Below are 15,974 nucleotides of genomic sequence, written 5' to 3' on the forward strand. Positions count from 1 at the left end.
ACTTTGGGAGGCTGAGGCGGGTGGATCACGAGGTCAGGAGATCAAGACCACGGTGAAACCCCGTCTCTGCTAAAAATACAAAAAATTAGCTGGGCGCAGTGGCGGGCGCCTGTAGTCCCAGCTACTCAGGAGGCTGAGGCAGGAGAATGGCGTGAACCCGGGAGGCGGAGCTTGCAGTGAGCTGAGATCGCGCCACTGCACTCCAGCCTGGGGGACCGGGCGAGACCCTGTCTCAAAAAAAAAAAAAAAAAAAAAAAGTTCACATGTAATGATTTGCTTTAACTGACAACAGTGCAGTACATAAGATGAAGTCTGTCTCAGAAAATCTAGGCTAAAAATTCAAAGTACTTGATGGGAGAAATGATAAAATCTTGTAGCCAGCGAGACTGAACAAAAGATAAAAGCTAACAGTATTTATTTCTGGTAGGAATTCGACCTGTTACCATATTTTCAAAATATCCCCAAAGCCAGCAATCCTGAAGCAAATATTTTTAGTATTCATGGGAGTGTTTAAAAGAAACAAACAACTGAACCATGTTTTTTTAACCTTCTATTTTTCCTTTGCCTGTTTGAATGAAATAGAAGTAAATAGTCCAGGGTGGCTTGGGAGGGGCCACCCAAAACATGACTCAATCTGTGTCACAAAGATAGTCTTAGGGCATAAATGCCTCAATTTAGCAAATGTTCTGCTGAGTGGGAACAATGGGAAATCCTAGTTCAAAGGTGCCTCCTTCTTCTAAAGTACGTATCATGGTGTCTGGCACATCAGAAGCTCTAGCAAAATTGAGTTCCCTTCCCTTCCCTCCAAGCAGAATAGATCAGACCAAACACTGTCCCTGTCACAAAGGAAGCAGCAACTCAAGGACACCCAAGCAAGGCTCGATGAGGAGGCTTAATTTGTTTTTATCTTGGAGATCCTTCACTGACACTAATTAATCTCTCCTCAAACTTTGAGGGTTAGCAAACCTCTTTTAAAATAGCTGCAATATAACGCTCCTAAATGGGATTTTAACTAATGTATAATAATTACTCTTATCATAACAGCATCTCTTTACCACATTCAGAAGAGAACCTCGCCTGTCTGCCGTAAGTGGTGTTATTAGAGGGAGGAGAGTGTTTTTTCCTGTCCATTCATGCTCCAGCTGCCATTCAGCTGCATTCTGTGGGGACAATGATCCTCGCCTTTTATGGAGTACAGATGGAAATGCAGAACCACAGCATTCACAGAGATTCTGCTGTCTGTCTGCCACAGAATGCTAGTCTGCTCTTTCTTTGGAAATGCATAATATTTCTGAGCCATATAAAAACTTTCTTTAAAAGGGAAACTGCTTTCTGAGTCCTCTGAAGCCAAGAACGAGAAGTCAGTTATGGAGAGTCCCTATTACAGACTTGGCCTTTAGACAAAATGCCTTTTTTATTTATCGAAATGAAAGAGAATTTGCAGCCACACTGCATGAACCAAAACTTAATTGCACAAAAATCTGATTGGAGAGCTCATTTTGCTCGTGGACACAACAACAGAAAAGCATTTGCTTAGACCCAGTCTGGCTGTGACTTGCTAAAGCAGAAAAAGCACAGGCTTTAGCATCAGATAGACCTGGGTTTGCATCTTAACCTGCCATGTGAGGCTAGAGCTGCTAAGGTAGTGCTGTCCAATAGAACTTTCTGCCATGATAGAAATGTTTCCATGTCTGTGCTGTACAGCAGAGTAGCCACTAGCTACATGTAGCTATTGAACACTTGAAATTTGGCTAGTGAAACTGTGGAGTTGAATATATATGTTATACATATATATATTTTATGAATATATATATATGTGTGTGTATATATATATATATATTTAAGACAGAGTCTCGCTCTGTCACCCAGGCTGGAGTGCAGTGGTGCGATCTTGGCTCACTGCAGCCTCTGCCTCTCAGGTTCCAGCGATTCTCTTGCCTCAGCCTGCTGAGTAGCTAGGATTACAGGCACACATTACTACACCTGGCTAATTTTTGTATTTTTAGTAGAGATGGGGTTTCACCATATTGGCAAGGCTGATCTTGAACTCCTGACCTCAGGTGATCCACCTGCCTCCGACTACCGAAGTGCTAGGCTTACAGGTGTGAGCCACCGCGCCCAGCCGAATATATATATTTTTATAAATTCATTTAAATAGCCACATGGGGCTAGTGGCTACTTCATTGGATAGCATATCTCTAAGATAAGAATGAGTTGTTGCACCTCCTACCACTAAGAAAAAGTTGCACCTCCAATCACTAAGTTGGCTTCTTTGAGTTTTGGAGGGAGCATAGACTGCTCTTAGGAGCACTGCTCCAATCCATTTATCAGGTGACCCAGAAGGCTGTGGTTTTACATGGAATCCAGAGTAAGAAGAGGGGTTGCAACAAGTTGAGACTGTGACCCACTTGTCCTCCCACTCAGGCTATATACTAAAGGGAACAGTAGCAGATGAGAATGCTGGGTGGAGGACCAGGTAAGCCCCAAGAGAGGAATTGTTACAGTGTCTCCTAGAACTTGAGAGTAAGGGCATGGCTTTTGTAGCAGAGAGCACTTTGCTGTTTGAAAAGCAATGCCTAGGCCGGGCGCAGTGGCTCACACCTGTAATCCTAGCACTTTGGGAGATTGAGGGGGGTGGATCACGTGAGGCTGGGAGTTCGAGACCAGCCCGACCAACATGGAGAAACCCCATCTCTACTAAAAATACAAAATTAACTGGGCATGGTGGCACCTTCCTGTAATCCCAGGTACTTGGGAGGCTGAGGCAGGAGAATTGCTTGAACCCAGGAGGCGTAGGTTGCAGTGAGCCAAGATCGCAGCATTGCACTCCAGCCTGGGCAGCAAGAGTGAAATTCTGTCAAGAAGGAAGGAAGGAAGGAAGGAAGGAAGGAAGGAAGGAAGGAAGGAAGGAAGGGAGGGAGGGAGGGAGGGAAGGAGAGAAAGAAAGAAAAGCAATGCTTGTCATTCTACTGGACCCTAAGAGGGACTGGCTATTAATATCAGTGAGTATGTATCCAAAGCTGCCCATCATATGCTGGATCTTATTTGATCCACCGTGTCATGGTTGGAGCAGGTGCAAGGCAACTCATTATTCCATGGAAATGCTACATTAGGATCAGGTCCAAATAGTTCAAGAAGGTACAAGTACATTTCATAAACAGGTAGCTCAGATTCACATTATCACACTAATGCCTCTTCTAAAATCCAAACTTCTAATTTAGAGGGTTTTCCATAACCAATTGTCAGAGGAAGAAACGACTTGGGCTTGGTTCAAAATGGGTGGCATAATATGTTGGTGCCAACTAAAAATGGACAATTGTCATTATAATCCCATCGGGGTACTTCTAGAGGACAGTGGTGAAGGGAAACTCTCCCAATGGGCAGAGCTGCTAGCAGAATACTTGGTCATTTAATTATAATGGAATGAGATGTGGCTTCAGGTACAGACCTACATAGACTCCTGGTAAGTGGTCAGTGACTTGGCTAATTGTTGAGGGGCCTGGAAGCAATGACACAAGAAGATCAACAACAAGGCATTCTAGGAAGAGGTAAATAAATGAATTTATAGGACTGACCCCAAAGTATTTATGTCCTTGTGTCTCACATAAATACTCATTACAGAATAGTCCATGCAGAGGAGGTGGTCAACAATTAAAGGGACAGAATGAATCTTTCTATGGATTGCCCCTTTTAGCAACCACAGCCAATGAAATGGGTCATGTGGCAAAAACTAAGACATTGAATTGGCCTGACAGCATTGACTTCCTCTCACAAAAACTGATACAGCTACTGTCATGGTGAATGTCGAGTCTCCTAGTAGAAGAAACTAATTCTAAGCCATCAAGATGGCACTATCCCTTGAGGCAAACTCAAGTACAGCAGTAGGTTTACTACAATGAGCCACGTCCAACATGAAAGGGATTGTGATTTGGTCTCACTGAAATAGAAATCTACTTATGGTGTTAGTTTGCCTTCCCTTGTACCTCCCTCAGCACCACTATCTACTGGCTTACAGACTATCTGATCTATGTGTATTGTATTCCATTCAGCACTTCCCCAGAACAAAATCCCAATTTATGCCAAAGGAAAGGCTACGTGGATGCATGAGTAAAGGACCCACTGGTCTTCCTATGCACACCGTCATCAAGATACTCTGTCTAGTAGAACAGTGGAAAGTCCTGTTAAAACTTCAGCAATGGCACCAGCTCAAGACTTCTCTTTCCCCTAGGTTGTAGACTATCTGCTGACAAAAAGCAAATTATATGGTGGTGCTTTATCCAAAATAGCAAGAATTCATGGATCTGGGAAACACAGGGTCAAATAGAATTGGGTTTTCTTATTTCTGAAACTCACAGAACTTGTACTTTCTAATCATAGGTTGTACAAGGTTAGAGATTACAGTTCTAGGGGGATCAGAGGGATGGCAGAATGCTCTGTCAGATGACACAGAAAGGTACCTACTGAACTTAAAGCTATAACATACGTACCTTTTTACTTCAAGTTCCTTATACCAGGAACTAACACATAACAAAGGTGTGTCTCCTCAGGAATCATTGATCCTGATTATCATGAGAAATAATCCAGAATTGCTACTATACAACAGGGATAAAAAGGAACATGTCAGAAACCCAGGATTCACTGAGGTATCTCTGGGTAGTAGTTTGTTTGGTTGATTAGTTGGTTGGTTGGTTTTTGAGATGGAGTTTCGCTCTTGTTGCCCAGGCTGGAGTGCAATGGCATGATCTTTGGCTCACTGCCACCTCCACCTCCCAGGTTCAAGCAAATCTCCTGCCTCAGCCTCCTGAGTAGCTGGGGTTACAGGCATGCATCCCCACGCCTGGCTAATTTTGTATTTTTAGTGGAGACAGAGTTTTACCCATGTTGGTCAGGCTGGTCCTGAACTCCTGATCTCAGATGACCCACCAGCCTCAGCCTCCCAAAATGCTGGAATTACAGGGGTGAGCCACCATGCCTGGCCTTCTCTTGTTAGTATTATGCATAGAAGATGCTCAGTTGTAACAACCAGAGCCTGACAAGGGCAAGGCAACTGTGAACCCAAACCCTCAGAGATGAAGCTCCATGTCATCCTAGCAGATGAACAACTAAGATGAGGGGATTCAGAATAGATGGTGAAGAAAGGAGGTGATAGATACCTATTACAGCCTTGGGATCAGTTGTAGCAACAGGAATTATAGCTTCACTCAACTCTTAAGTCTTTTCAGAGATTATAGCTAGTCACCACCTTGAAGAGGATTCTTTGGTTGAGTGAACCTCTCCCTTTAGGAAAAAAAGTGACAGCATGCTGTTCACACACACACAAACACACACACAAAATGTTTATTATGGCAGCTGGATATAATGAGAGCACATGAATTGATGTGAATAGTGCAAGGGGTGGAATGTATCACGTACAGCCTATGGCTTATTTCAATATCTTGGCTGCATCTACTTCTGTCATTGCCATACTTGTTCCAACACCAGTAGTCACTGCACTGACAAACATTGGTTGGTCTCTGACTAATTTCATGTAGGCACAGCCAAACAATATTTTCACATGCCCACACTAGGCACTTCTTGCTTTTTGCCCAGTCAATGCTGAGGGATGAAATGACATGGGGCTTGCTAGGTCCCACATAGGTACAACGCAGACGTGTAGAAGAACTGATGTACTAGAAAGCAAATATTTGACCAATGAGAAATAGGAGCTAGTGGATAAATTCTCCTCCCTTCCTCCCCTGAAAGAACTGTCTTGAGAAACAGTTGCCTTTATGGGCTCAGAAGAAAGTCCCATGAGATCAGGTAATAGTCTCATTTGATTCCAAGCATGGCCAGCTAGATTCTTCAATCATGCTCTACAGGATTAGGAAAACTCATGCCATGAAAAAATGGAATTACTGAGATTTTCTTGTAAAAAAGATTGAATGCAGGTGTGTAAGAAGAGAGCTATGTTTAAACATCTTATGAAGAACAGAGTTAATATGCATCTTTCTGACACTTCAGAAAGTCAGCCAGTAACTCTTGCTTGCTGGTTGGCTGTCAATTCCAATTCATCCATTCTGTAGGCCTGACCCAAGGCATTCAGCAGCAGTGCCAGCAGATACACAGTGGTATCCAGAAAAGGAGAGAGCCATTTAAAAAAAGGGAATTACACTATGCACTGTGGCCTGTGCTACATATATTCCATGTATTATTGCATCTAATCTTCATAGACAGGGGTCATTATGATCTCTAAGTTAGAGGAAAGGAAAGAACAGGAGTTCAGATGAACACCACCCAATCACTAAGTGGATAGGGGTCAAACTCATATTGTTTTTGACTAATGCAATTTCTCTAAACTGGATTCCTTTACCGAGAACCAGAGCTGTGCTCGGCTATTATTGTTTTGCGATCTCATTTGACCCGAAGGAAAGGAAGGCTGGTACCCTGAAAGAAAGAAAAAAATCACACGCACATACTATCTTGGCAAAAGCAGACGTTAAATACAGTTATAGGTAAAAGAGGAAAACAAGATGGAATAGAGAAAATCTAAACAATCTTGGACTGCATTTGTCCAGACCGATGGTTCACAAAGAATGTGACACAGCACATATATGTATCCCAAAAAAAGTGGGTGTGTTATTAATTTGTGATCAATATACCCAGTACTTTTTGGCTAGCACTAAAGACATTCTATTCAGCAATGCCTGCCAGATAAGCAGTGGGTGGTATGACAGGCTGTAGGGCAGAGCAAAACTTGCTGTGAACCAGAAAGGATTGTCTCAAGATCAAACAGGTGCCAAAGAAAGAAGCATTTACTGGAACACTTGAGAACACTGTCTTCCGTGTATATAAGACAGAGTAGTTAGGGTAGTCAATATTTCTATCAAACAGCAACAGTGTTGCTGAGAGACCAAGGGAGAACTGAAAAGAAAATTAAAATGTGAGACAAGATTGTTTTCTGTCCTTCAGACTGATCAGTAATGACTGCCGACTTATTTACTGATGTTATGTGAATCTTTTAATTCCTTCAAGTTATACCACTAAAAATACCATAAATATGCAACGTGTGGTAACACTGGTTTAGGAAACCAATTTACTTGATCAGAATTACCACCTTACCTAAGCTGAGAAACGAATGGGAAACCCTGCTTGTTAAAGCACTTTTCTTACAAAAGCACTTTTCTTCACCAGTACAACCAAGATGAAAGTAAGATTAATAAGATGTAGATCCACTTTCATGTGGCTTTCTAACAGAATCTTGCATTCCTCTGGGGCAGGTGACTCACCTGGACACAACTGGGTCAGAAACCCTGAAAGATAGAAGACATCACTCACTGAGAATGTATTTGGAATACAGAGAGCTAAAAATGAAATTCCCTAAGCCATGGGTGGCACCACAACATGCAATAGAAAGGACTGGAAGGGGGGTGGCGCTTTGAAATAAGAAAGCCAGGATTTTACTGTGACTTGGCACCTCTCCCTCCATTTTGCCACACATAAAAGAAGCCTGCAAAGTTGTAAATGGCAGACCTCACATCAGCTGAAGAGCTGTGAAAGTAGCCGCCAAATCCCACAGGCTGTTCTTGCAACTAGTCATGTCTCCTGATTAGGCAGAGACCTAGGAAGCTGTGCGGACCCTGCAGGTTTGCTACAGCTCTTTCAGGAGGGTTTGCTACAGTTTCCTTTGCTTTACTTTAACCATAAGGAGATACAATTTTCACCTGCTAAAGTCTCTTCTGTCACACTGTGGTCCTTTTATCAATATTTGATGATGATGAGGTTCAGGACATGCTACCTCAAAATATGGCACCTTAGCATTACAGAAAACAGCGGAAGCAGGAAGGTCATTCTCAACTTACCCTCACCCTTTCTCCCCTGAAGCAGGCCATAAAACCTAGCTGACATTCTTCTGAAGTAGGCCATAAAACCTTCATTCTGGCCCAGCCTGGCACAGTGGCTTACACCTGTAATCCCAGCACTTCAGGAGGCCCAGATGGGCAGATCACGAGGTCAGGAGTTCGAGACCAGCCTGACCAACATGGTGAAACCCCCGTCCCTACTAAAAATACAAAAAAATCAGCTGGGCGTGGTGGCGCGTGCCTGTAATCCCAGCTACTCAGGAGGGTGAGGCAGGAGAATCGCTTGAACTCGGGAGGCAGAGGTTGCAGTGAGCCGAGATTGCGCCACTGCACGCCAGCCTGGGTGACAGAGCAAGACTCCCTCTCAAAAACAAACAAACACAAAACAAAACAAAAAAGAAACTTCATTCCAGAGGTGCCCACCCTATGCCCAGGAAAAAGGAACATCCTAATCCTCAGACACAGAGAAGCCAAGAAGAATCTGAACAAATGGACCTTGCTAAATTCCTCCCAGTTTATTACTATTATTAGATCATTATTAGATCATAATCCCTCTCTCCAATCATACTTCTGCACCACCGGCCACTTTTCACCAAACCTAAGCATAAAGATACACAGCTTTCCCTGTTGCTTTGGGGTCTTCATTTCTGAAGCTTTCCCTGTCTCATAAAACTTACAATAAATACATTTGTATGCTTTTCTCTTGTTAATCTGTCTTTTATTATAAGTTCCTCAACTATGACCCTTGCAATGGGTAAGGAAAAGATATTATTTATTCTCCCACACAATGACAGCAACTCAATATGTGGCATTGGCTTTCACATTTGACTCTTGATGCTGACCTGAAAATAACAGTTCAAATAACAGTTGAAAGCATCCCATGGTAAAAAGAAAGTCATTTTGTTTGTTTGTTTGTTTTCCTGCGTGCTTAGCTCTCCAAGGTTGGACATGAATTTAAGGGCCACAGAGCACTGGATGAAAATCCTAACTCCAGCCAGGCACAGTAGCTCACGCCTGTAATCCCAGCACTTTGGGAGGCTGAAGCAGGCAGATCAGGAGGTCAGGAGATCAAGACCATCCTGACTAACATGGTGAAACTACTAAAATACAAAAATACAAAAAATTAGCCGGGCGTGGTGGCGGTGCCTGTAGTCCCAGCTACTCGGGAGGCTGAGGTGGGAGAATGGCGTGAACCCGGGAGGCGGAGCTTGCAGTGAGCCCAGATCGCGCCACTGCACTCCAGCCTGGGCGACAGAGCAAGACTCCATCTCAAAAGAAAATCCTAACTCCAACACTTACTGTTTTGTTAATTTAACTCTGAATTTCAGACTAGTCTTTGTTAAGTGGGGAAAATGACACCTGCCTTACAAGAATGATATTATGTAAAGGGTCCAACCCAAAGACAGTGCTCAATAAATGTTAATTATCTTGCCCTGATTGCAGTTAAATTCCACGCTTCCTTTAACAAGAAATGTAGTTGGGTATTATCTCCATGTAAGACTGGAGAAATGGAGGCTGATAATGTGGCTAAAAGACAGCTGACAAATAACAGAATTAAGAATTAACTCCACATCTTTTTGGAATTCCTAGTGCTTTATTCCTTTGCTCTGAGACATTGGGCTTCAGTTCATTTATTCACTGATTGAACAAACGTTTTTCAGGGCCTAATATATGCCAGATAGGAGAAATAATGGATTGAAAAAAAACAGGCAAATCTCTGCCCTCATAGAATTTATATTCTAGTGAATGGAGACAGATAATACTAAATATGTACAATGGCAACAAATGCCAGAAGGAAAAAGAAGTGGAGTAGAGGACAGGAATGTGGAATGTGTGTGCTAATTTACAGAAGACAATCAGGAAAGTGGTCTGATAAGCTGACCCTTGAGCAGACCTGAAGTCTGAGTGAGAACTGAGCCATGCAAATACCTGAGGGAAGCATGTTTCGGGCAGAGGGAAGCACCAACTACAAAGGCCCTGAGGTAGGAGCGTGCTGCATTTGCCAAAGGAATATCAGGATATAGCGAAGGGAGAGACGCAGCGGGAGGCAGGTTCATCCAGGGCTTCATAGGTGGCAGACAGCTCTTTGAATTTTACTCTGAGTGAGGTGGGAAGTCAGTGGATATGATCTTAAGTGTTTAAAGGATTATTTTGGCTGCTGTGTGAAGAGACCACGCCCAGGACAAGGGAAAAGCACAAGATGATTTCCTAATTCAGGGGAGAGGAGAGGGTGACTTGACTAGGATGATGATAGTGGTGGAGGAAAACAGGAATAGTTGGGTTCGGGATCTATTTTCAAATAGGCTCAACAGAATTTGCTTATGGATTTGGGCATTAGAGATAGAGGAAGACATGTTAAGAATAACATCAAGGTTTTTTTGTGGTTGCTTAAAATACCATAGAAAACCACCAATGATTGTTAAAGTATCAGCCTTTATAAGTAACCCTGAATTCGTCATTTCCCCTAACTTTAGCTTCTTCATCTGCGAACATTTTGTGATGGGTCCAGAAGCACGTCAGCATCCCTTCACTCCAGCATCCTTCATGCCAGCAAACTTATTGTAATGATAGTGTTTCCTCTTCCCAGTTCTAAGAGTTTCTCTCCTTCCACCCCCACGTATCATTCTATTTCCCTCCTCTTTTCATTTTTCCTACTTCCCTTTTCCCATTCTACTGCCTCTTCCAGAGTCAAGGAGAACTGAGGAGACACAGTCACAACTTGGCAGAGAAACACCCTGTTTCCTCTGGATCATGCTGGCCACATATTTTCAACCCATCAAAGGCTAAATCTTGAGCATCTACAATGCATTAAGTACCCTAGGAAGATAGCTCATGTCCTAGGCACCAGGTGCTTCTCCTCATGTTAGTATCTGGATTCTCGTGGACCCCTCCAAAAGAACATAAGGGAAACAGAGTGCTGCAGAGCTGAACCCTAAACCTGGTAAGTTTGGACCACAACAAAAAAAAGCTTTATTTCTCAGAGTATTGTCTATTGCCTCCCTGAAACCTATTCACTGCACTCCTAAAGTATAGATATTCAACTGATTTGAAAGCTAGACAAATAAAAATTCTATTGGACAATTAGAAATTCTTCATATGGAACAAGGAGAGGTGGCTCATGCCTGTAATCCCAGTATTTTGGGAGGCCAAAGGAGGCAGATCACTTGAGCCCAGGAGTTTGAGACCAGCTCGGTCAACATGGAGAAACCCAGTCTCTACTAAAAATACAAAAATTAGCCGGGCATGGTGACACATAACTGTAGTCCCAGCTACTCAGGAGGCTGAGGTGGGAGGATCGCTTGAGTCCAGGAGGCAGAGGTTGCAGTGAGCTGTGATCAGGCCACCACACTCCAGCCTGGGTGACAAAGCGAGACACTGTCTCAAAAAAACAAGGAAAGAAAAGAAATTCTTCCTATCTTCTTTGCACTGAATGGCTCACAGAGCCCTTTCACATTCACGACACCATTTAATCCATCAGACAGCCCTACGAGAAAAGATGGCAAGACAGAAATTATTGTCCCCATTTTCCTGATGGGAAAATTAAAATTTAAACAACTGTTTACCCAAGGAAATTACCGTTAATTATATGATGTTCACTAGAATGTGGGGCCTCTGGTTTCCAAACATAATGCTTTTTCATAATAATGGCTGCCATTTATTGAGCATTATATGCCTAGTATTCTGGGAATAGTTTATGTAAATTTTCTTATTGAATGTTTACAAAAGCCTAGGAAGTGCATGCATTGTCCCTATTTTTCAAATGAGAAAACTAACACTCATAAATGTTAAATAAATTGTCCATCAGGTATTTATAGATACGACGCTAAGAGATGTAGCCAAAATCAACCTTGCCCATAGATGTTGCTGACTCTCATATAAAGAGGTTTGGGGGTTACAAATGAATTATCAGCAGCCTTTGGCAGGTTGACTTCTCCTTCATTCCTATAATATATACTTTTTTCCCCTGTAGTCATCATTTTCCCTCTCCTACCTCACAGCCATGGTTTTTTGGTTTCTTCTGCTAGTTCCTTTTTCTCTACAATCATCTTAATTTTGGAGTCCCCAGGGGTGAGTCCTGCACCCTTTTTCTTCTTTCCTCATATGATTTTATCCCTCCCCTTGGATTCAAATACAAACTATTTTCTGAAGACTCTCAAACTTCTGGCTCCAGCTTAGCCCACTTCTCTGAGTTCTAGACTTTCTTCTATATCCGAATGCCTTCTTGGCATATCTGTTCGGCTCTCACTGACGTTGCAAACTTAACATTTCCAAAGTGCAACGATTGATTCCCCCTCATCCCATTCCTAAACTGATCGTATCACAGTCTTGCCTTTCCCTGACAATGATAACCACTGGTACAGTTACTAAAGCCAGAAACCAGAATTCTCTCCCTTCTCTCACTTCCTGTAACCTACCAGCAAGTCTTAGTGGCTCTGCTTCCAAAATATATCCTGCATCTCTCTAGTCCTCTCAGTTCCAAGTCACCATTCACTTTCATCTGTGGCTCCTCACAGCTGCCCCACTGTACCCACTCTCAGTCCTCTCCCACCAGTCCTCTCCACAGTGATTTTTTTTTGAAAAAGTGAATCAGCTTGTGTCACTCCCCTACTTTAAAGCCCTCAGTAGCTTCCCATGGGCTTAGAAAATGTTTGAATACCTTGTCATGGTTCCAAAGGCCCGCTGAATGGGCTCCTGCCTTTCTCTTTCCTTCTTTCCTTCATTATACTCTAGTCATACAGGCTTTCCAGAAGTTCTGCAGACTTTCCCTGCTCTTCCCCATCTCAGCACTCATGCCATGACTCTGCTTGGAGAGCTCCTCCACTGACCCTTCACTTGGCTGGCTCTTTGGTCTCATCTTGAACACCTTCTCTTATGCGAAGCCTTCCTTAAACATGTTCCCCTGTTAGCCTTTATCACAGCATCATGCCTACTTTCTTTATCACACAATCATAACTTGTAATTATCTAATATATTTATCTATTGTCAGACCCCTCATGAGGGCAGAGATTTGTAGGTCTTACCACTGTCACGATACAGCATCTGTGTATGTATATTTCCAGTACCCAAAGCTCAGTAAACATTAATTGAGTGAATGAAAGAATGCAGAGGGTGAATTTCAATTTCAATTATGCAGACCCTTTAGCATGAATATGGTGCTTGATTTTGTTTATCCTTCGTGTTTTGTGCTCTGCAAACTCAGGGAGGAGTCCCAGTGATGAAGTAATGTAGAGAAGAGCTGTGGTCATGACCTAACCTCTATTAAATAAGAACAACGAGGACAAGTGATATTGACCCAAAAGAATCTAGGCCGTTAGGCCAGGTGCCAAAGTTTTTTTGGCTTTTATATTTCCTTAGGTATATAAGAGACTTGAATTTCTGAGAAGCTATCCAAACTATGACCATACATTACAAAATCCATTTCACTTAGCCCTTAAAGACTCGTCATGCTCCATTTCAATAACAGCTAGAGCTCTCATCAGCATTTGCAGGGCTGGAGGCCATATCCGATCCAGGCTTTCATCTTTGTCTCCAAAAGTAGACAAATGTGTAATCGTAATAACCATTTGTCTTATGTTAAGAGCCTACAGCATGACCAATACTGCCAAGTACTAGGTGCTCTGAATGTTACGCCTATTTAATCTTCACCATAAAGCTATGAGGATTGTTTTATGTCTAACTAACAGATAAAGAATCTGAGGCTCAGAGAAGTCACACTACTTACTCTTATGCCAGGCTTTCAGCTGGTAAGAGACAGAACTGAGACTGACCCCAAGTTTTCTTATTCCAAAGTGAGCATTATTTAAACTCCATTATATTTTCCTTTTTTTAAAAAAAAAACCACATTCATGTATTTTTATTAAATTATTTCAATTATTAGGCACACCACATAATATTTTCTGATCAACTGATGAAGTATGATTCTCTTTAAAGAGGCAATGTAAGTAAGCTTTCTGGGTCTCCACTATTCCTCCAGGGTGAAATCCTAGCAGTGATGCTGTCACAGAGAATAATCTTAATTTACCTTCTCTGGGTAAACAGCTGGCTCATAGAGATTACAGACTGCTCTTGCCTAAAGTCTCCTTAAAAAGGAAATGAATCTACTTCAGCATTAGTCCTCATACTGTGATTTGTGGAGCCCAAGGATTCCATGAAGACCCTTCTAGGGTCCCTACAAAAGGGGAAAAGGATACCATTTATTCCTTTGTTTATCTGGTTTGGGGCTTTAACTGAAGATTTCATTTAACATTTGAAAAACACTGCCCTTGAGGCAACGAAAAAAGGAAGGAAGGAAGGAATGGAGGAAAGAAGGGAAGGAGGAAGGGAAGAAGGGAAGCAAGCAAGAAAGAAAAGAATGCAGGAAAAAGAAGGTGAGAGTCAAGAATTTTCTGTTTCTTGGAATGGTTTACACAAATAAGGCATTCTGAACGCATACCTGATGGAAAGTTGGGGAGAAATAGTAGAGCAATGGTGGAGGTTCCTTACGAAGGAAGGTGGAAGAGAGATATGTTCCAGCCCTCGGAAACAAGTTAGCTAGAACAGCTAACATAGGTGTGAGGGAATAAGAGCATGGCTTTTTTTTTTTTTTTTTTTTTTTTTTTGAGACAGAGTCTTGCTCTGTTGCCAAGCCGAAGTGCAGTGCGCGATCTTGGTTCACTGCAACCTTTGCCTCCCGGGTTCAAGCGATTCTCCTGCCTCAGCCTCCCAAGTAGCTGGGACTACAGGCGCGCACCACCACGTCCAGCTAATTTGTGTATTTTTAGTAGAGACGGGGTTTCACCATGTTGGCCAGGATGGTCTTGATCTCTTGACCTTGTGATCTGCCTGCCTCAGCCTCCCAAAATGCTGGGATTACAGGCATGAGCCACCAAGCCCGGCCAAGCATGGCTTTAAATAGAAACACAGGATAACTACTAGACCCTCATTTTTGTAAGGAATTCCTAAGATGACACTAAAGTGAAAGTTCAACACAAGCTCATGCAAACAATGTGAGTGGTGCTCTATCTCCAGAAAACTAAAAATATTGTAAAATTCTTTATTACAGTTCAGAGATGCTGGACTGGGTAGGGCGCAGTGGCTCACACCTGTAATCCCAGAACTTTGGGAGGCAGACGCGGGCGGATAACCTGAGGTCAGGAGTTCAAGACCAGCCTGCCCAACATGGCAAAACCCTGTCTCTACTAAAATACAAAAAAATTAGCCGGACATGATGGCGGGCACCTGTAATCCCAGCTACTCGGGAGTCTGAGGCAGGAGAATTGCTTGAACTCAGGAAGCGGAGGTTGCAGTGAGCTGAGATCGCGCCACTGCAGTCCAGCCTGGGCAACAAGAGTGAAACTCCGTCTCCAAAAAAGCCATAAATAGAGACGCTGGGCTGCCAGCATTTTGCTCTTATGTTCTTTTTCTTTTAGATATAAGGGTCTCACTGTGTTGTCCATGCTGGACTCCAGCTCCTGAGCTCAACCTCCTGAGTACCTGGATCAAGAGGCACTCACTACTGCAACTAGCTTCACCCAGCTTCACTTGTGTCCTTAAATTAATTTTTCTTTTGTAATTGAACACCCAGTTGTCCCTCTTAAACCCAATGGATGACTGCTTGTGACTTTAAGTATATCTAATGGTTTTTCATTTTCCATTTTGTTACAGAAAACATCACTTCCAGAATGGAAGCACCTCTCCTCTGACAGACCTACTAATATGGTCCAGAAAGTGGTTCCAAGCCTACTGCTCTTCTGTAACTATACATTCTCTCTAGGTACATTCCCTTAGTCCCATGCCTTTTTTTTTTTTTTTTTCAGACGGAATTTCACTCTTATTGCTCAGGCTGGAGTGCAATGGCGCAATCTGGGCTCACTGCAACCTCTGCCTCTGAGGTTCAAATGATTCTCCTGCCTCAGCCTCCCAAGTAGCTGGTAGTACAGGCACCCACCACCATGCCTGGCTAATTTTTGTATTTTTAGTGGTGATGGGGTTTCACCATGTTGGCCAGACTGGTCTTTAACTCCTGACCTCAAGTGGTCCACCCACCTCGGCCTCCCAAAGTGCTGGGATTACAGGCATGAGCCACTGCGCCCGGCCAGTCCTATGTCTTTAAATAATTTCTATGCTCTACTGCCTCTTATAGCTTTATCGTCATTC

Source organism: Nomascus leucogenys, chromosome 12 (assembly GCF_006542625.1).
Source record: "Nomascus leucogenys isolate Asia chromosome 12, Asia_NLE_v1, whole genome shotgun sequence".
Lineage (NCBI taxonomy): Eukaryota > Metazoa > Chordata > Mammalia > Primates > Hylobatidae > Nomascus > Nomascus leucogenys.